This window comes from Haematobia irritans, chromosome 5, assembly GCF_050003625.1.
Source record: "Haematobia irritans isolate KBUSLIRL chromosome 5, ASM5000362v1, whole genome shotgun sequence".
Lineage (NCBI taxonomy): Eukaryota > Metazoa > Arthropoda > Insecta > Diptera > Muscidae > Haematobia > Haematobia irritans.
In genome coordinates, this window is record NC_134401.1 from 50,478,339 (window position 1) to 50,500,636 (window position 22,298).

At 31.6% G+C, this 22,298-nt stretch overlaps 1 protein-coding gene and 2 long non-coding RNA genes across 16 annotated transcripts in view; 1 reads left to right on the plus strand and 2 right to left on the minus strand.

The window, feature by feature from the left end:
- Positions 1-22,298, minus strand: part of hppy (MAP4K3-like protein hppy) — a 654,429-nt gene that overhangs the window by 457,782 nt on the left and 174,349 nt on the right. The gene's annotated exons all lie outside the window — the stretch shown is intronic.
- Positions 4,007-4,833, plus strand: LOC142238457 (uncharacterized). The gene is made up of 2 exons (XR_012722727.1): positions 4,007-4,404; positions 4,464-4,833. It is a non-coding gene; the product is annotated as an uncharacterized LOC142238457 (long non-coding RNA).
- LOC142238456 (uncharacterized) lies at positions 4,426-5,001 on the minus strand. Its single transcript, XR_012722726.1, has 2 exons — positions 4,853-5,001; positions 4,426-4,797 (listed from the first exon to the last, which is right to left on the minus strand). It is a non-coding gene; the product is annotated as an uncharacterized LOC142238456 (long non-coding RNA).

Here is a 22,298-nt window from a genome sequence, read left to right on the forward strand (position 1 = left end):
ACAATATACTCCTCAAAGGACATATGGACACACCGACATACAACTATGGCGACAGAGAAGATATGGGGAAGTGACGTATTACATGACTCAGATGCTCCTCTGGTGACGGCTACTTTAAAAAGTATTTCTAGCGTATGGGGAAATGCATTTCAAAAAAACAGTATTTCCGAAGAAGAAGAGGTCACGGATGATACAGAACATTCATTCTTTAGATGTATCCGGTGAATGGAACGGCGTAGGGCCCTTGACGATGGAATTGGGTTTATCCACGCTCATTATTGCTGATGACATTTCTGAGTGAATTAGGAGTCCAGAAAACGGGTGGACACAGTGTCAGAGGCATAAAACATTTCCTTTCCCTTAGCCGCAACAAAAATTTAATTTAAATTTAATTTAATTTAGTTAAATTAAATTAAAAATATATATTTGTCTTTGCATGATATCTAATTTTATTACTATTCCTCAAAGTAGGGTATAAAATAGGCCTTAAATATTATAACTTTGCTATTTCCTATGGAGAATTTCTCACAAATTTATGGTATTTAAAAGTGCGGATGAGGGGAAAAGTAGTTGGTTAAATCGCATGTTGTACGTGTTCAAGTAAACATTTGCTCAAAATTGAAGTACTGCGACCATCACTACAGGCAATGTCTATGATAGAGCCTGTTTGGAATTTGAGCTGTGTATTCCAAACGCCTTTATATCGTTTTGATAATTTTGACCTAATTTTAAAATTCCATAAACTGATGGGGGGGGGGGGGTCAACACACTTGGGAAATGGAGCTGTAAATCATTGTTGTTAGTTTGTATGGTCGGGCGGCGTTTAACATACATAAGTTACGCTCCAGGAGAATGAAATTAGGAATGAGAAAGGTCCAAAAGTTTGCGAAATAGGCCAGAGAGGGGCAATAAATTGTGTAGTTACTATTACAAACTATTACTAAGAAGTATTCAGTTTAGCAACACAATGTTGTGGTCGGGATTGAATTTCATGATGTACTCACTTCACTGTATTTGATGTGAGAAAATTACCATCAAGGGCCTTAGTTAGTCCATGTGAACGAAGACGAAATTGTACAGATTTGTGATACATGTTTGGCCGAAAAACAAATTGTTAATATTCATTTTCAGCAACGCTTCCTACAAACCTCTTTGCACGTTTAGGTTAGGTTAAGGACCATGGTACTGTTCGGTCTGCCAATACAAAATTCACCATCGATTGGTCGCGGTGAGGTGTAACCGGTGCTTGGAATGGGTGCACTTCCGGAATTGTTCCGGCCTAACATCGCTGTGCCAGCGATAGCAGACTATGCGACCCCCCGGCATCTCCCGTACAACAATATTCTCCGCCGCAGCATCTAACAACGAATATTGTTGTACCAGTTCCGGAAAGTGCATAATTTTTACAATTTATGTTAATTGCAACAAGGTCCGAGGTAAGATTAGCGGAATAGTAGATTTTATGAATCGGAAGAGGATCAGGGTCGCGGCGACCCAAGAGACAAAGCTAAATGAGACCTGTAGCTTGCGCCATTGTGATGGGTACAATGTGCTGCGTAAGGATCGCACTAGGAATGGAGGTGGTGGCCTGACTTACATATTACACCGTTCCGTGCAGTATAGGCCTATCCCGCTTGTGCCAGACACTAGTGACCCCTACATGGAATGTATGGGGGTAGCAGTCAAGTCTGGGGCTGCCGAGATAGAGCTATACAATGTGTATATACCGCCGGTTGGTAGCTGTGCTCCAGGTTATAGCCCAAACATTCAGTGGCTGTTGTGCGGGCATAACCGATTGGTTCTAGGAGACTTTAATGCCCACCACGAACATTGGCATTCTCTCCTGGGTAATGACCAGAGAGGCAGAGCAGATAGATGACCCCAAATTTTGCACGGTAAACGAAGAGGCCCCACGAAAATTATGGGTGATTGCAGCAGTTCGCCAGATTTATCCTTAGCATCGCCTGGTCTGATAAATGACGTTTCCGGGCAACCCGTCATTTTATTGGGTTCAGACCACCTCCCCATAATTCTCACCATTAACCGGCCCTCCGATTTCATAACCTCTGAACGCCGGATGTTCATAAACCAAAAGAAAGCCAACTGGGAAGGCTTCAGAGAATATACAGATCGCCGCTTCAGTGAGCTGTCCCCCTCTCATGTTCATGTTGCCCAGAGGGCGTTCCGGGACATCATCAACGCAGCAGCCGCTCGCTTCATACCCGCTGGTCGAATTGCCCAAGTGAGGCCCAACTTCCCAGCCGAAGCGGCGGGACTCGCAGACGATCGTGATGAACGCCGTCGCGCTAACCCTGCTGACCCTAGAATCCGGGAACTGGATCTAGTGATTAGTAAGATAGTCGACGAGCACAAGCGGAACACATGGATAGAGCACCTGAAGCAATGTAACCTAGGCACAGGAACAGGTAAATTGTGGTCAACAGTGAGAGCCCTCTCGAATACCGCTACAAGGGATGGTGGGATTTCAGTCACTTTTGGCGACGCGACTGATCCGAAGAGATGCGCCAAATACTTCAACCGACAGTTTGTCGAGCATCCCGAGAGTGCTAGAGCGAAAAGGAGAGCCACTCGTCGCATACGTGGTATCCGAGCCAATGACACACCACAATTTACCGCAGCCGAAGTTACCAATGTCATCAACAGCGCGAAACCATCCACGGCGCTGGGCCCCGACGGAATTTAAATGCTAATGCAGAAGCACCGGGGAATACTGGGAGTTGAGTACCTGACCAGACTCCTCAATTTGTCTTTGGAATCACTCATTATACCCGATGTCTGGAAGATGGGAAGGGTGATTCCACTACTGAAGCCAGGCAAAGATTCGAGTAAAGGTGAATCGTACAGACCGATATCCCTTCTCTCGCCAGTAGCCAAGACCCTTGAGACACTACTCCTCCCTAGCCTTGTGGAGAATTTTCCAGCTGCCCACCATCAACATGGATTCCGTAAGGTAAACAGGACGACGACACCCTTATTTGCCATTTCGACACATATCAATAGGGAACTTAATCAGTCCAAGCCGTGTCATAGGACGGTCCTCGTGGACCGTATCGAAAACATTCGATACGGTCAACCATGCCACATTATTGGAGGACATCGAGGATACGTCCCCACCGGCAGGAACGAAGCGTTGGGTTCTGAATTATATGTGTGGACGCCAGTCGTACGTGGAATTCAAAACCCCGTAGAATTAAACAGGGAGTTCCCCAGGGTAGGATGATATCTCCGGCACTGTTTAACCTCTACCTGTTCTCGATTCCACCCCCTCCTGACGGCGTCGAGATTGTATCATATGCGGACGACTGACAATCATGGCATCCGGGCCCATTGTAGATTGCAGATCTTACCAGTTATTTCACTGCTAGAAATCTGAGGATATCTGCCACCAAATCTTCAGCCACACTGTTTACTATATGGACGGCGGAAGTGCGCAGGCAATTGAATGTTAGAGTCGATGGCGAAATAATTCCGACAGTAAACTACCCCAAGATAATCGGGTTAACATTCGACAGTCTTTTCAGGTCATCTGCCCATGCCACTGCAATATGTAATAAGCTCCGCGGTAGAAACAAGGTCTTCATGTCACTTGCCGGCAGTACTTGGGGTGCGAACAAAGAAACCTTGTAAACTACTTACCAACACCCAGGAACGGAAGGGCTGATATGCATCATCCAGCGCTACAAAAGAGAGCCTCCAGATCAAGCAGCGTACCAGGCAGTTTTGAACAGGATTCATGAGGATACTGTAGCTGAAGCGGTGAGGAGCTACAAGGTTAATCCAGTTCTCGGAGTCCGTCCACCGCCCATAGCACCGGAGGAAAGAGACCTCGCACGGCAGACTAGGGTAGTTTTAGCCCAATTAAGATCGGGCAAGTGCAGCCGCCACAATTCCTACTTATCAGTGATTGATAGCAGCGTAGCTGACGCATGTCCAATTTGCAACCAAGGGCCACACGACACGCGTTATCTTTTCTCTTGCCCTGGGGGGTTACTCTGTATTGCGATACGAAAGCAAATGCGATGCGATAGTTAAATGCGTTAAGAGTACAATTCGGTACTCTGTATCACTTGCGCAAACGCTTTCGCAAAGTAAACTGAAAATATGGCAACGCTTTAGCAAAATAAAGCGAAAATATGACAACGCTGGCTGCACAATGTAAACAATAACGAAAATGATAAAAAGAAATGTCAAAAAATTGTAAAAAAAACATTTTAAACAATCTTCCGTTCGGTGCGTGTTCTTTTAAAACTTGCTAATCGTTTATAACAAAAAAGTAATAATTATGGATTCGATAGCGTTATGGTTTGAAGAAAATTAACATGAACGAATTACAAGAAGAATTTTGCGAGATCGGTCAAATATACTCTCCCTAAGTGACCACGGGTAAGAAAATGGAAACTCAAATTATGTGACAAACGTTTTCGAATATTTCATTTTTATAGATTTCGTCTTAATAAAGATGCGTTTATGTATGTATTAAACGCTATTAAAGACGACCTCGTCGTTCCAAATAAATCCACCGCCATTCCAACTCCAATAAAAGTGGCCGCTGCTTTGAAATTGCTTGGACAAGGTGGTTATCTACAAATCGGCCAAGACCATCTTTTAGGACTATCAGAGCAATCTATGTCGCGCTGCTTAAAAGAAGTTTGCGAGGTGATTGAACGAATACTTTGTCCCAAGCACATACAATTTGAGGTAACTGCGGAAGAGACCATAAAGTCTACCAAAGTTTGGAACTGACGTTGCTGTGTCTGTAACTTTTTTGGTTTTTCCCTAAAACAATAAACAATTTAGATACAAATATAAAAATTTAATTGTGCTTACTTACATATTTGTTACTTTGCGATTGCTATTTTGTTTGCGCACGATTTTTGCGATCAACGAACGAGTTTGACATACGCTTTCGCATTATAGAGTGCGGTGATGCCAGATTTGTGAAAACTAGATGCGCAAGGTAGATACGAAAACGAATTACTGAGTACCAATTACTCGATTCGCGACAATTTTTCTTACGCATCGCAATACAGAGTAACCCCCCTGCTATACTAACCAGACTTACCACCAGATCACTCTGGACGCAACCCACCTTAGTCGCAGAGTTCCTCGATCTGGCCATGGATGAAATCACAATAAACTGTTACAACAACAAACCTCTTTGCCAATGATATTAAAATATAGCCATTTCAAAATTTTCCTTAACTTTCCTTTCCTTAAACAAAATGCCATATAATTGTGCTGAAAAATATGCTACTTTATCATTAGTGTGGAAGGAAGGGGGATACTCTATAATAAATAATAATGTTGAACATTCAAGCTTCTATTAATATCGTCCCCTATTCATTGCTTTAATTTTGTTATACTATCCAATGACTTTGTCCTCCATCTACCCTTAGTATTACCTTTTTAATCTTCTCTTGTTCTAATTCTAAACCTTTGGGCTTTGTTTTACTTAAAATTGACCCTGCAAAACGACCCGGAATGTTTTGTCGTGAGGATAATAAAAGACTACAGTATCAACTACAAAACTAGTAGAAAAAAAGCCTAACGACTATGTGTAATAGTTTCCTATCTGCAAAACATATTTTACGACATTCTTCCAAGGTGGGAGGAATTGCAAAAAAAAACAGCAAACATGTTAGGTAAGAGTTGAAAATAACATAGATGAAAACTAGGTCATAATCAATATTTCCATCTACCCAGCCTTCTATCATGTCGTCGTTCATGAGTTTACCACCATCCGTTGGATTGGTTGTATATCATATATGGATGGATGGTCAAGGGGACATGGAGATAATGGGCGTGGATGAATGATGACCTAAACATTTTTGTTTTTCCTTCATTTTAGCCTCCTTCAAGTTGTCTGAGATAGCCCTATCATATCGTTATGTTGTTGCAGGTAACACTGGACTTGTACTTGTATACAAGTACAAATAATTGAATTTATTAGCAGATAGTATCATTTATGAAATTTTTAAATTGATAACGGCCAGGGGGTGTGTAGAGATTAAAAACGGGCATGTATATATGTTCAAACATATGTGGTGGTTCTATGAGCAACACCACTCGAACATTTTCACTTTGCTCAAAAATAATTAAAAATATATAATTTCTCAAATTAAGTTACCGTGGACTTTTCTCACTTATTTTTTTACCGAAAAAATAATATTTCAAATATTCTTATACATACAAAAATGAAAAATAATAATTGTCAGACGAAACGATTATGTTCAATAGCCCACGAAGAACTTCCAGTACAAAAGTAACCGAAAAACTTATCATGAAGTCCTCATATCTGGCGTGAATCCTCTATCTACAGAACATTGTTCTTTCTATAGAAAATTTATTCAAAATTTTCTTTCTAAAGAAAATTTTGTCAAAATTCTACTTGTATAGAAAATTTTGTCAACATTTTATTTCTATAGAAAATTTTGTCACAGCTTTATGCCTATAGAAATTTTTTTCAAAATTTTATGTCTATAGAAAATTTTGTCAAAATTTTATTTCTATAGAAAATTTTGTTAAAATTTTGTTTGTATAAAAAATTTTGTCACAATTTTGTTTCTACGGAAAATTTTATCAAAATTTTATTTCTTAGGAAACTTTTGTCAAAGTTGTATTTTTATATAAAATTTTGTCAAAATTTTATTTCTGTAGAAAACTTTGTCAAAATTTTATTTCTAAAGAAAAATTTGTTAACATTTTATTTCTATAAAAAATTTTGTCAAAATTTTATTTCTATAGAAAATTTTGTTAAAATTTTGTTTCTATAAAAAAATTTTGTCACAATTTTGTTACTACGGAAAATTTTATCAAAATTTTATTTCTTAGGAAACTTTTGTCAAAGTTATATTTTTATAGAAAATTTTGTCAAACTTTTATTTCTGTAGAAAACTTTGTCAAAATTTTATTTCTATAGGAAACTTTGTCAAGTTTTATTTTTATAGAAAACTTTGTTAAACAATTTTTCTACAAAAAATTTTGCAAGATTTTATTTCTACGGAAAATTTTGTCAAAATTTTATTTCTATAGCCAGTTTTATCACAATTTTATTGCTATAGAAAATTTTGTCAAAATTTTATTTCTATAGAACACTTTGTCAAAATTTTATTTCTATAGAAAATTTTGTCATAATATAAAATTGTGTTAACATTTTATTCTTATAGAAAATATTGTCAAAATTTTATTTCTATAGAAATTTGTCAAAATTTTATTTCTGTAGAAAATTTTGTCAAAATTTCATTTCTGTAGAAATTCTTGTCAAAATTTTACTTCTATAGAAAATTTTCTCAAAATTTTATTTCTATAGAAAATGTTGTCAAAATTTTATTTCTATAGAAAATGTTGTCAATATTTTATTTCTATAGAAAATTTTGTCAAAATGTTATTTCTATAGAAATTTTTGTTAAAATTTTATTCCTATATAAAATTTTGTGAAAATTTTATTCTTATTTTCTATAAGAATAAAATTTTCAAAATTTTATTTCTATAGAAAATGTTGTTAAAATTTTGTTTGTATAAATAATTTTGTCACAATTTTGTTTCTACGGAAAATTTTATCAAAATTTTATTTCTTAGGAAACTTTTGTCAAAGTTATATTTTTATAGAAAATTTTGTCAAAATTTTATTTCTGTAGAAAACTTTGTCAAAATTTTATTTCTAAAGAAAAATTTGTTAAAATTTTATTTCTATAAAGAAATTTGTCAAAATTTTATTTCTATAGAAAATTTTGTTAAAGTTTTGTTTCTATAAAAAATTTTGTCACAATTTTGTTACTACGGAAAATTTTCTCAAAATTTTATTTCTTAGGAAACTTTTGGCAAAGTTATATTTTTATAGAAAATTTTGTCAAAATTTTATTTCTGTAGAAAACTTTGTCAAAATTTTATTTCTATAGGAAACTTTGTCAAAATTTTATTTCTATAGAACATTTTGTCAAGTTTTATTTTTATAGAAAACTTTGTTAAACAATTTTTCTACAAAAAATTTTGCAAGATTTTATTTCTACGGAAAATTTGTCAAAATTTTATTTCTATAGCAAGTTTTGTCACAATTTTATTTCTATAGAACATTTTGTAAAATTTTATTTGTATAGAAAATATTGTCAAAATTTTATTTCTATAGAAAATTTTGTCATAATATAAAATTGTGTTAAAATTTTATTCTTATAGAAAATTATGTCAAAATTTGATTTCTATAGAAATTTGACAAAATTTTATTTCCACATAAAATTTTCTCAAATTTTTATTTCTATAGAAAATTTTGTCACAATTTTATTTCTTTAGAAAATTTTCTCAAAATTTTATTTCTATAGCCAGTTTTATCACAATTTTATTGCTATAGAAAATTTTGTCAAAATTTTATTTCTATAGAAAATTTTATCATAATATAAAATTGTGTTAACATTTTATTCTTATAGAAAATATTGTCAAAATTTTATTTCTATAGAAATTTGTCAAAATTTTATTTCTGTAGAAAATTTTGTCAAAATTTCATTTCTGTAGAAATTCTTGTCAAAATTTTACTTCTATAGAAAATTTTCTCAAAATTTTATTTCTATAGAAAATTTTGTCAATATTTTATTTCTATAGAAAATGTTGTCAATATTTTATTTCTATAGAAAATGTTGTCAAAATTTTATTTCTATATAAAATTTTGTTAAAATTTTATTTCTATAGAAAATGTTATCAAAATTTTATTTCTATAAAAAATTTTGTCAAAATTTTTTTTCTATAGAAAATTTTGTTAAAATTTTATTCCTATATAAAATTTTGTTAAAATTTTATTCTTATAGAAAAATTGGTCAAAATTTTATTTCTGTAGAAAATTTTGTCAAAATTTTATTTCTATAGAAAATTATGTCAAACTTTTATTTCTATAGAAAATTTTGTCAAAATTTTATTTCTATACGAAAGTTTTTCAACATTTTATTTCTACGGAAAATTTTGTCGAAGTTTTATTTTTATAGAAAATTTTGTCAAAATTTTATTTCTTTAGAAAATGATGTCAACATTTTATTTCTAAAGAAAATTTAGAAAATCTAGTCGAAATTTTTTTTCTATAGAAAATCATGTCAAAATGTTATTTCTATAGAAAATTTTGTTTAAATTTTAATTCTATAAAAAAAAATGTTTAAATTTTAGTTCTATAGAATTTATTTTTTTCCAAATTTTATTTCTATAGAAAAATTTGTCAAAATTTTATTTCTATAGAATATTTTGTCAAAATTTTATATCTATAGAAAATTTTGTCAAAATTTTATTTCTATAGAGAATGTTGTCAAAATCTTATTTCTATAGAAAATGTTGTCAAAATTTTATTTCTATAGAAAATTTAGTCAAAATTTTATTTCCATAGAAAATTTAGTCAAAATTTTATTTCTATAGAAAATTTAGTCAAAATTTTATTTCTATAGAAAATTTAGTCAAAATTTTATTTCTGTAGAAAATTTTGTCAAAATTTTATTTCTATAGAAAATTTTGTTAAAATTTTATTCCTATATAAAATTTTGTTAAAATTTTATTCTTATAGAAAAATTGGTCAAAATTTTATTTCTGTAGAAAATTTTGTCAAAATTTTATTTCTATAGAAAATTATGTCAAACTTTTATTTCTATAGAAAATTTTGTCAAAATTTTATTTCTATACGAAAGTTTTTCAACATTTTATTTCTACGGAAAATTTTGTCGAAGTTTTATTTTTATAGAAAATTTTGTCAAAATTTTATTTCTTTAGAAAATGATGTCAACATTTTATTTCTAAAGAAAATTTAGAAAATCTAGTCGAAATTTTTTTTCTATAGAAAATCATGTCAAAATGTTATTTCTATAGAAAATTTTGTTTAAATTTTAATTCTATAAAAAAAAATGTTTAAATTTTAGTTCTATAGAATTTATTTTTTTCCAAATTTTATTTCTATAGAAAAATTTGTCAAAATTTTATTTCTATAGAATATTTTGTCAAAATTTTATATCTATAGAAAATTTTGTCAAAATTTTATTTCTATAGAGAATGTTGTCAAAATCTTATTTCTATAGAAAATGTTGTCAAAATTTTATTTCTATAGAAAATTTAGTCAAAATTTTATTTCCATAGAAAATTTAGTCAAAATTTTATTTCTATAGAAAATTTAGTCAAAATTTTATTTCTATAGAAAATTTAGTCAAAATTTTATTTCTGTAGAAAATTTTGTCAAAATTTTATTTCTATAGAAAATTTAGTCAAAATTTTATTTCTGCAGAAAATTTTGTCAAAATTTTATTTCTATAGAAAATTTTGTCAAGATTGTATTTCTATAGAAAATTTTTGTTCTATCGAAAATCTTGTCTAAACTTTATTTATATAGACAATCTTGTCAAAATTTAATTTCTATAGAAAATTGTGTTTAAATTTTAGTTCTATAGAATTTTTTTTATTCAAAATTTTATTTCTGTCGAAAAATTTTTCAAAAATTTATTTCTATAGAAAATTTTGTCAAAATTTTTTTTCTATAGAAAATTTTTTCAAAATTCTCTTTCCGTACAAAATTTTGTCAAAATTTTATTTCTATAGAAAAATTTGTCGTAATATAAAATTGTGTTAAAATTTTATTCTTATAGAAAGTTTTGTCAAAATTTTATTTCTATATAAAATTTTGTCAAAATTTTATTTCTATATAAAATTGTGTTAAAATTTTATTTCTATATAAAATTTTGTTAAAATTTTCATTTTATTTCTATAGAAAATTTTGTCAAAATTTTATTTCTATAGAAAATTTTGTCAAAATTTTGTTTCTATAGAAAATTTTGTCAAAATGTTATTTCTATAGAAAATTTTGTTAAAATTTTATTCTTATAGAAAGATTTGTCAAAATTTTAAGAATTCTAACAAACAGTGAAAAATCTACCATTTTTGGTAGAATTATACCAACTGTGGCAACCGTCTTAGCAATGCTGCTCTTTGGCTGTCGACCTGCCAGTTTATCACATACAGTATCAGACGCCACTATATTTTACTAGCATCAATTGATGCTAGTATTCTTTCAGAAGTAAGTGATATAATAATAAATACTCCAGAATCCAATATGTATGAAACTTTGAAGTGGAGATTACACAGAAAAAATATCACGAAATTTTTTCCACTTAAGACTTATTTAGCATAGAAACAATTTTTATTTCACTCGTACTAAGAAGTATTCAATCCTTTCAAAACTTAAGAAAACATACTTTCTAGAACATAGGAAATTTTCCTATGTTTCTTTTATCGACCTGTCATCGATGTAACCGATGTGTCGGATATATTTGCTCGTGGATTGTTTTTTTAGTTGAAATCGTGTTGTTGTGGTAATATAAACATAATGGAAATAAAATGGCTAAATTGATGAATTTATTTTTTCTTTAGTTTCGAACGCACTTTTTTCTGAATATAATGAAAGTTTTTGTTGCTGCCATGCAACTCCATTCAAATAATAAACATTTTCTTAGCATCAATGAAAATTGTTGTTGGCTTAATTATAATGTATCTTTACGAGTAGAAAAATTATCTAAGACTTAATTTTAATGAAATCTCTATTGCATAAATAGCCCTTCGTAGACCTAGTAAAAAATCCATAATTTATTTGCTTTATTCAACGACTGATTGAAGCAAATTCATTTATGACGAAACTTTCTTTGAATGACAAAAACAAATACCCTTCTCCAAAACATCGTGCAGAAAGACCATCACGTTGAGATATTCATAATTTTTTTTTTAATCTAAACATCGAAAACACCTACAACAAGCAACAAACATAGATTTCCTCCTTATTCTAAGAGTGAACATTTAAATTACAACGATTTGATGGATGCCTGGATGTTGCTTGGGGGTGGGTATCTAAGGGGCCACTCAATGTGTCGTTATTTAGTCAATTTAGCATCCAATTCACGTACAAATGATATAACCATGCTGTTCATTTTTCATTTCATTCAGAATTTTCAAATTCTATTGATATGAGAGAATCGTTGTGTGCAAATGTGCTTCTTTTTCTTTGCCTTCAGTCTTCCCGATTTGTTTGTCAAGAATTTCGCATTGTGAGCTTTATTTTTTTGTTATTAATCAATTGAATGGCTGACTGACTGCTTGATTTGTATCATGATCACCCATAAAGCATCCAAGTCTCAATAAAAATCACCGTGTCTGTGGCGATGATGTCTTGCTGGCCATCGGTGTGTCGTCATCAGCATTTGCCGCCATCACCATTGTCATCCTCATCATTTGTCATAGAGAAATATTCAAAGAATATCAGCCGAACACAAAAGCTACAGCCACCATCAAATTCAAGTGCCTTAAGTGCTAGCTATTCATCCGGATGGTCCATGGAAAGACAACGGAATCTGCCAGGTGTCAGAGAATTTGTTTTTTCTTTTCTTTTTGATTTTTGAGGAAATAATATTAGGTTTCATTGCTTGAAATATGAACTCTAAATTACGGTAATTGGAAATTGGTTTCGAAATAGCAACATATTGGACATTGATTGATATCATGTCATCGCCCTATTCTCTTCACTGGTGAAAAGATCTGGTTAATATTAAAAAAGTTGGCATTACATCAAGTATATACGGACGTAATTTCGGTAAGGTCGAATCTTAGATAACTACCAAATCTTAAATTCCACACTCAAAAAATAGTGAACCCACCAAGAAGGAAAATGAGAAAATGTTTTTGGACAAATTTTGACAAAATTTTGTATAGAATTAAAATTTTGACAAAATTTTCTATAGGAATAAAAATTTGACACATGTCCTATAGAAATAAAATTTTGACAAAATTTTCTATAGAAATAAAATTTTGCAAAATAATATTTTTTTGTTTGGTATTTTTAGATAACAATTTCTCCCAATTTTTGTATTTTTGTTTTTTTTTTTTTTTTTGTTTGTTTCAGTCAAAATTTTACTTCTACAGAAAATTTTGTAAAAATGTTGTTTCTATAAAAAAGTTTGTCAAATTGTTATGTCTATAGAAAATTTTGTCAAAATTTTATTTCTATAGAAAATTTTGTCAAAATTTTATTTCTATAGAAAATTTTGTCAAAATTTTATTTCTATAGAAAATTTTGTTTAAATTTTATTTCTGTAGAAAATTTTGTCAAATTTTATATCTATAGAAAATTTTGTCAACATTTTATTTCTATAGAAAATTTACTCAAAATTTTATTTCTATAGAAAATTTTGTCATAATTTTATTTGTATAGAAAATTTTGCCAAAATTTTATTTAAATTTTATTTCTATAGAAAATTTTGTCAAATTTTATTTCTATAGAATATTTGGTCAAAATTTTATTTCTATAGAATATTTGGTCAAAATTTTATTTCTATAGAAAATTTTGTCATAATTTTATTTGTATAGAAAATTTTGCCAAAATTTTATTTAAATTTTATTTCTATAGAAAATTTTGTCAAATTTTATTTCTATAGAAAATTTTCTCAAAATTTTATATCTATAGAAAATTTACTCAAAATGTTATTTCTATACGAAAGTTTTTCAACATTTTATTTCTATAGAAAATTTCGTCAAAATTTTATATCTGTAGAAAATTTTGCCAAAATTATACTTCCATAGAAAATTTTGTCAAAATTCTATTTTTATCGAAAATTTTGTCAAATTTTTATTTCTATAGAAAATTTTGTCAAAATTTTATTTTCACAGAAAATTTTGTCAAAATTTTATTTCTATAGAAATTTTGTCAAAAAGTTTATCAAAATTTTATTTTATAGAAAATTTTGTCAAAATTTTATTTCTATAGAAATTTTGTCAAAATTTTATTTCTATAGAAATTTTGTCAAAATGTTATTTCTATAGAAATTTTGTCAAATTATTTTTCTATAGAAAATTTTATCAAAATTTTATTTCTATAGAAAATTTTGTCAAAATTTTATTCCTCCATTCGTTTTGTTTTGTTATTGTTGGTTTTGTTCTTTAAGCATTGTTGTCGTTTTTTTATTGCAGCTTAAAACCATACATTGACTAAACTACAAATGTAGCTTAACCAACAGAGGAAAATAATGTTTGTCAAATTTATTTGGGCAAAGCCCTATAGACTGCAAGATGGTTGGATGGACGCACGTTTCGGATTTGTTTCGAATTTATTTCGGCATAAGCCGGCTATCAATGTAAAACCTTTTTTCGGAGGGTTCAAGTGTGGATTTTGTTGGGTTTAATAAACTGCCTGAATTTATTCTGATAATTGGTTGATAGTTTTGCTGCAAGTAGAGGATGCTGATGAGGAATGTGGTAATTCCGAAACGTGCGCCCATCCAACCATCTATAGACTGCAAGATGGTTGGATGGCTTTGCCCAAATAAATTTGACAAACATTCTTTTCCTCTGTTGGTTAAGCTACATTTGTAGTTTAGTCAATGTATGGTTTTAAGCTGCAATAAAAAAAAAACGACACATTTTATTTCTATAGAAAATTTTGTCAACATTTTATTTCTATAGAAAATTTTGTCAAAATTTTATTTCTATAGAAAATTTTGTCAAAATTTTATTTCTATAGAATATTTTGCCAAAATTTTATTTCTATAGACAATTTTGTCAAAATTTTATTTCTATAGAATATTTTGTCAACATTTTATTTCTATCGCAAATTTTGTCAAAATTTTATTTCTATAGAAAATTGTGTCAAAATGTTATTTCTATAGAAATGTTGTAAATTTTTTTTCTATAGAATAGTTTATCAAAATTTTATTTCTATAGAAAATTTTGTCAAAATTTTATTTCTATAGAAAATTTTGTCAAAATTTTATTTCTATAGAAAATTTTGTCAAAATTTTATTTCTATAGAATATTTTGTCAAAATTCTATTTCTATAGAAAATTTTGTCAAAATTTTATTTCTATAGAAAATTTTGTCAAAATTTTATTTCTATAGAAAATTTTGTAAAAAATTTTATTTCTAAAGAAAATTTCGTCAAAATTTTATTTCTATAGAAAATTTTGTCAAAATTCTATTTCTATAGCAAATTTTGTCAAAATTTTACTTCTATAGAAAATTCTGTCAAAATTTTATTTGTATAGAATATTTTGTCAAAATTTTATTTCTATATAAAATTTTGTCAAAATTTTATTTCTATAGAAAATTTTGTCAAAATTTTACTTCTATAGAAAATTTTGTCAAGATTTTATTTCTACAGAAAAGTTTGTCAAAATTTTATTTCTATAGAAAATGTTGTCAAAATTTAATTTCTATAGAAAATTTTCTCAAAATTTTATTTCTATAGAAAATTTTGTCAACATTTTATTTCTATCGCAAATTTTGTCACAATTTTATTTCTATAGAATATTTTGTCAAAATTTTATTTCTATAGAAAATTTTGTCAAAATGTTATTTCTATAGAAATGTTGTAAATTTTGTTCTATAGAAAAGTTTATCAAAATTTTATTTCTATAGAAAATTTTGTCAAAATTTTATTTCTATAGAAAATTTTGTCAAAATTTTATTTCTATAGAAAATTTTGTCAAAATTTTATTTCTATAGAATATTTTGTCAAAATTCTATTTCTATAGAAAATTTTGTCAAAATTTTATTTCTATCGAAAATTTTGTCAAAATTTTATTTCTATAAAAAATTTTGTCAAAATTTTATTTCTATAGAAAATTTTGTAAAAAATTTTATTTCTAAAGAAAATTTCGTCAAAATTTTATTTCTATAGAAAATTTTGTCAAACTGTTATTTCTATGGAAAATTTTGTCAAAATTTTACTTCTATAGAAAATTTTGTCAAAATTTTATTTCTACAGAAAAGTTTGTCAAAATTTTATTTCTATAGAAAATGTTGTCAAAATTTAATTTTTATAGAAAATTTTCTCAAAATTTTATTTCTATAGAAAATTTTCTCAAAATTTTATTTCTATACAAAATTTTCTCAAAATTTTATTTCTAAAGAAAATTTTCTACAAATTTTATTTCTATAGAAAATTTCGTCAAAATTTTATTTCTATAGAAAATTTTCTCAAAATTTTATTTCTAAAGAAAATTTTCTACAAATTTTATTTCTATAGAAAATTTCGTCAAAATTTTATTTCTACAGAAAATTTTATTTCTGTAAAAATTTTTGTCAAAATTTTATTTCTATGGAAAAGTTTGTCAAAATTTTATTTCAATAGAAAATTTTGTCAAAATTTTAATTCTATAGAAAATTTTGTCAAAATTTTATTTCTGTTGAAAATTTTGTTAAAATTTTATTTCTGTTGAAAATTTTGTCAAAATTTTATTTCTATAGAAAATTTTGTCAAAATTTTATTTCTGTTGAAAATTTTGTCAAAATTTTATTTCTATAGAAAATTTTGTCAAAATTTTATTTCTATAGAAAATTTTGTCAAAATTTTATTTCTATAGAATATTTTATCAAAATGTTATTTCTATGGAAAATTTTGTCAAAATTTTATTTCTATAGAAATAAAATTGTTGGGACGTTGCGGTATTTTGGCCCTTCCCATCGAAGCTCCGTCTTGAGATGATCGACACTGTAGTATTTCTTCAAAATGACCCACGCTCAAAAGTTGTTTTTAAGCCATTCTTGGTTGATGCGTGCTGAGTCCTGTTGGAATGTCCATGGTTTGCGGCAGACGCCCAAGCCTTCAATACTGTCTTTAGGATAATAGTCGGCATTTATTTTGGTTTCATTCACCACAATGAACTGAATAATCCAAGTGAGCCTAATATAACGGGCAGCCACTAACCTAACCTAACTGGAATCCTCCGATTTTTAGTCTCGGAATCAATACAAAAATCATTACTTTAGATACAAAATCTTTGGAACAAGAAATTTTAAATTAATTTCAGTATTTATATGAGGTGTTGTTAAATTTTGTTTTTGGCAATACTAACAGAAATTGCAAATCGCTTGCCATACAAAAAAAAAAATACTTTGGATATTTTTAGTTCTTTTTATTCTGCTGCATATGATAACATCCAGCCACATAAAAATATTGACCCAGTAGTAATTCTCAGATGATGGACCCTCTATATACGACCCTCATAAACTAGAAAAACATTTGGACTGTGTATTATTCCTGTGTTCAACAATGACTGAATAAAACCCATACACCACCCGTTGCCATCGTTCAAAAGTCAATGTATTCCATTAACTGAGGTCAGTGTTCACGAGATGAAATCATATTTTTTCGATCAATACTCTTTCAGACCAAAATATGAAAAAATGAAACAATAACAACAAGAAAATAAATCTAAATTATCCAGCACTAATCAATGGTAGTTTTCTAGATGCACACACCTTAACTGGAAATGACATATTTCGATTCGAAACCACCATCATTTTGGTATTCGCACAACCACTGGCAACTACTGGTAACAATGTAATTACACAGAGAGAAAATATATTAATATTGCAGTTTTTTATTCGAGGAAGGCTTCTACGCAATGATCTTTAATGCTCATGACATATCGAAATAGTTTTCTCACAGCTTTAAATGGCGTCGAGATGTGCACTCAACCTATTTTAGTGTCTATTTTTCACGAGATAAGGATGCCACCACTTAAGACACAAAAGAGTAATGCGGATATTCAGAAGGAGGACAAAAAAGTATGGAGCATTAGCCAGAAGGACTATGAGAATATTGATCGGGCGACAGTTTACAATAGGAGAAGCGAAAGGAATAATGACCGGGCGCCAGTTTCGAAGAGTTGGCGATTACTTAAGTAGCAAAAGTTGGAAGGATCATTGTAATAATGATCGGGCGCCAGTTTCAAATAGGAAAAGCTGAAGCTGATGTATGTATCAATATTTGGAAGAGCCAAGGGAATTTTGATCGGGCACCAGTTTTGAATTGGAGCAGCTTGAGCAATAGCCGGAAAACCCATGGAAATAATGGTCCGGCGTCAGTTTTGAATAGGAGAATCAGAAAATGATTTAGGGACCAATAGTCAGAAGAGCCATAGGAATAATTGTAGGGCGCCATTGTCGAATTGCAGAAGCGGAAGATGATTCAATGCGGAAGCTAGTTTAAGTTACAATAGACGGAAAAGTCATGCGAATAACGATAGGGCGCCAGTTTAAAATCTGATTTATGTAGCAATAATCAGACGTCAGCGAAAGGAATAATGATCGGACGCCAGTTTCGAAGAGTTGACGATTATTTAAGTAGCAACAGTATGAAGGGTCATTGTAATAATGATCGGGCGCCAATTTCAAATAGGAAAAACTGAAGCTGATGTATGCATCAATATTTAGAAGAGCCAAGGGAATTTTGATCGGACGCCAGCTTGCGCTGTTTAGTGTTGCAATAGCCAGAAAACCCATGGAAATAATGATCCGGCGTCAGTTTCGAATAGGAGAATCAGAAAATGATTTATGTACCAATAGTCAGAAGAGCCATAGGAATAATTATCGGGCGCCATTGTCGAATTGCAGAAGCGGAAGATGATTCTATGCAGAAGCTAATTTATGTTACAATAGACGGAAAAGTCACGCGAATAATGATCGGGCGTCAGTTTGAAATCTGATTTATGTAGCAATAATCAGAAGTCAGGAGTCATGGAAATTTTGTTCGGACGTCAGTTAATAATAGGAGGAACGGAACATGATTTATTTAGTAATGATCGGATAAGCTGAAGATAATTTATATAGCAAAATCCATGGATATAATGATCGGGATCCAGTTTGCAATCCGATTTGTGTAGCAATTGTCAGAAAAGTCGTGGAAATATTATTCGGACGCCAGTTGCTAAAGAAGATGATTTATGTAACAATAGTCAGAAGAGCCATGGGAATAGTGATAGGACACCAGTTGGTATAGGGGAAGCAGAAACTGATATATGTAGCATTAGCCAAAAGAGCCATGGGAATAATGATCGGACGCCAGTGCCAAATAGGATAAGCTGAAGATAATTTATGTAGCAAGAGCCATGCATGAGGAAACTAATTTCTGTAGAACGTGTTATTAACATAAGGAGCGTTGGATCGACACCCTGCATCACTGCCTATTTTTCTCTATGTAAATAGGGACTCTGGCGAGTACTGCGGGTCAGTCGTAAGAATAGAGATAAAAACTACAGGGTAGGTTAGGTGGCAGGCCGATGTATCAGGCTCACTTAGACTATTCAATCCATTGTGATACCACATTGGTGAACTTCTCTCTTATCACTGAGTGCTGCCCGATTCCATGTTAAGCTCAATGACAAGGGGCCTTCTTTTTATAGCCCAGTCCGAACGGCGTTCCACATTGCAGTGAAACCACTTAGAGAAGCTTTGAAACCCTCAGAAATGTCACCAGCATTACTGAGGTGGGATAATCCACCGCTGAAAAACTTTTTAGTGTTCGGTCGAAGCAGGAATCGAACCCACGACCTTGTGTATGCAAGGCGGACATGCTAACCATTGCACCACGGTTGGGCGGTAAGGACCACGGCGAGTCAGTAGGTACTCCAAAGGTGTTGAGATTTGGGTCAGTAAGGACCCCTTTGAGTCCATAGGGGTCCGCTGTATTCAATACGGTGGAAAATCTGGAGACTATATTGAACCAAGGAAGGTCACAAATGTAGTATCACAATGGACTGAATAGTCTAAGTGAGCCTGATACATCAGGCTACCACCTAAACCTAACCTAAGGAAGGTTACACAAGATGCAGACACCAGAGAGAGTAAAGAGCAGACACCAGATTATGACAAGTTTGTATAATTGGCAAACTTTGACGTATTAATTAAAATTCGTTTTAAGAATTATTTGCTTTATTTGAGCAATAGAATCAGAATACGACCACCGTACAGAAGCATACTCCAGATGAGGCCGAGCTAAGTATGTTAAGGGTCTCCTCGACAAATACGGATCATTGAATTCCCTAGACCACCTTTTGATAAAACTCAGAGTGTTAGATGCCTTAACAACACAGGATACAATATGAGAACCTAGAGAAATTGACGGCGGCGCGTCAAAAAATATGTCGGCAGTGTTACTCGGCGAATTTATTCTCTAATAGAGTTATTAATAATTTTAGAGTTATTATAATTTTGAAATCCCTATATTTCACCATATCTTCCTCCGTGTATCACTTTGAAAACTTTGGCTTTTGTCCTCACCAAAATCCAATAAAAAAAACTGGCAGGTGTAATGGATTGACTGTGCTTCTTTGTTTCGGCAAACATTTTTTTTCCGTCCCTAGTCGTCCCCCCATGAGTTTTCAATGATTTGCTTCACTGCACGGTTTATATGCTTGGATTGGTCTTTTTATCATCAGACGCTGGCACTGTGAATGAATCTGTCAACCATGGTTTCTTCTCGAGTCATCGTCCGTCTACCAAATCAACAAGCAGAGCCCCCCACCCTCCAGGAGGAGAGGAGAGATTGTTTTATTTTACCTGGTGAAAATAGCAGCCAATATGTTTGCAATCCATAAACCAAGGTAGTTGGAGGATATGATAGCGAATGGCACAATTGGCAGATATGGTTTTGTGTCACATGGTGGTGTTATCAAACTCATTATACCCCAGAGGAATTGGAAGAACCTCAGCAAGTCACTATGAATGAAACCCACAAAGTCAACGACAGGAACCAAAACAAAAAAAAACGAAATCACCAACAATATCCACATTTATGAAGACAAAAGCTAACATAGTTCCAGGGAATAAATAAAGAAGGCACACCATTTGGCGTTATAGCAACACATTGGCAACCACAACCAGCCACAGAGTTAAGAACCTAGGAAATTGTGAACCACCAAGAAGGGGGAGCATAATAGAATGTGTCAGCATTGCAAAATGCATGATAGTCATAGACGACTCTTGGTCGTTTGTTTTTGCGATTTTGTTTTGTGATTTTTTTCAAATTTCATTAAATCGATAACAGATGTTCACGATGAGCTGAGACAAAGCAACCAACCATATATGAATATCATCTGCAGGGGAACAATGGATTATTGAAAAGTGAAGTGTACACTAAATTGCAAAACAATTTTAAATTAAATCTCATCTTAAAAAAAAGAAAACTTCCAACTTCCATGGAGAGAGATACATTTTAATATCACAAGCATAAATGCAAATTGTATCAAACATTGTAGTTAAGGTTCTAGTCGAATTGGGGTATATTAAAACAAATAAAAATATTCCAAAGTCAATAGTGCACAATGGTCGTTTAGAGTTGATGTGATTCAAGGATAATATGCAATGTCATCATTCCCAACTCGAACTTAGCACCAAAAAACCAAATTCCCACACCATGAAAAGAGCAGCATATTTGAATATTTCCCAAATTTCCCTTCAGGAAGTTATGGTATGAGCACAAGTGTCCCAAGGGTACTGAATCCACAAATGCAGCATACCGAGCCAACCAGAAGTCAGTAGCAGCAACAATCATAGAGTCTGTAAATACACTTGCCAGATAAAATATTCGTATACATGCACATTTATTTTTTTCGAATCCTAAATCAATAACTTAGAGCCACCGTGGTGCAATGGTAAGCATGCCCGCCTTGCATACACAAAGTCGTGGGTTCGATACCTGCTTCGACCGAACACCAAAAAGTTTTTCAGCGGTGGATTATCCCACCTCAGTAATGCTGGTGATATTTCTGAGGGTTTCAAAAATTCTCTAAGTGGTTTCACTGCAATGTGGAACGCCGTTCGGACTCGGCTGTAAAAAGTAGGTCCCTTGTCATTGAGCTTAACATGGAATCGGGCAGCACTCAGTGATAAGAGAGAAGTTCACCAATGTGGTATCACAATGGACTGAATAGTCTAAGTGAGCCTGATACATCGGGCTGCCACCTAACCTAACCTAACATATCCCACCTCAGTAATGCTGGTGACATTTCTGAGGGTTTCAAAACTTCTTTAAGTGGTTTTTCTGCAATGTAGAAAGCCGTTCGGACTCGGCTATAAAAAGGAGGTCCCTTGTCATTGAGCTTAACATGGAATCGGACAGCACTCAGTGATAAGAGAGAAGTTCACCAATGTGGTATCACAATGGACTGAATAGTCTAAGTCAGCCTGATACATCGGGCTGCCACCTAACCTATGCCCACCTTGCATACACAGTATCGTGGGTTCAAACCCAGTGTCGACCAAACATCAAAAGGTTTTTCAGCGGTGGACTATCCCACTGAAGACATTTCTGAATGGAACGGCGTTCGACTCGGCTATAAAAGGAGGCCCCTTTTCATTGAGCTTAACATAGAATCTGGCAGCACTCTGTAATAAGAGAGAATTTCACAATGGACTTATTAATCTAAGCAAGTCTGAAATATCGGGCTGCCATTATACCTAAGCTAACCTATGGATACGACGACATGAGTAATATAAGCTTTAGT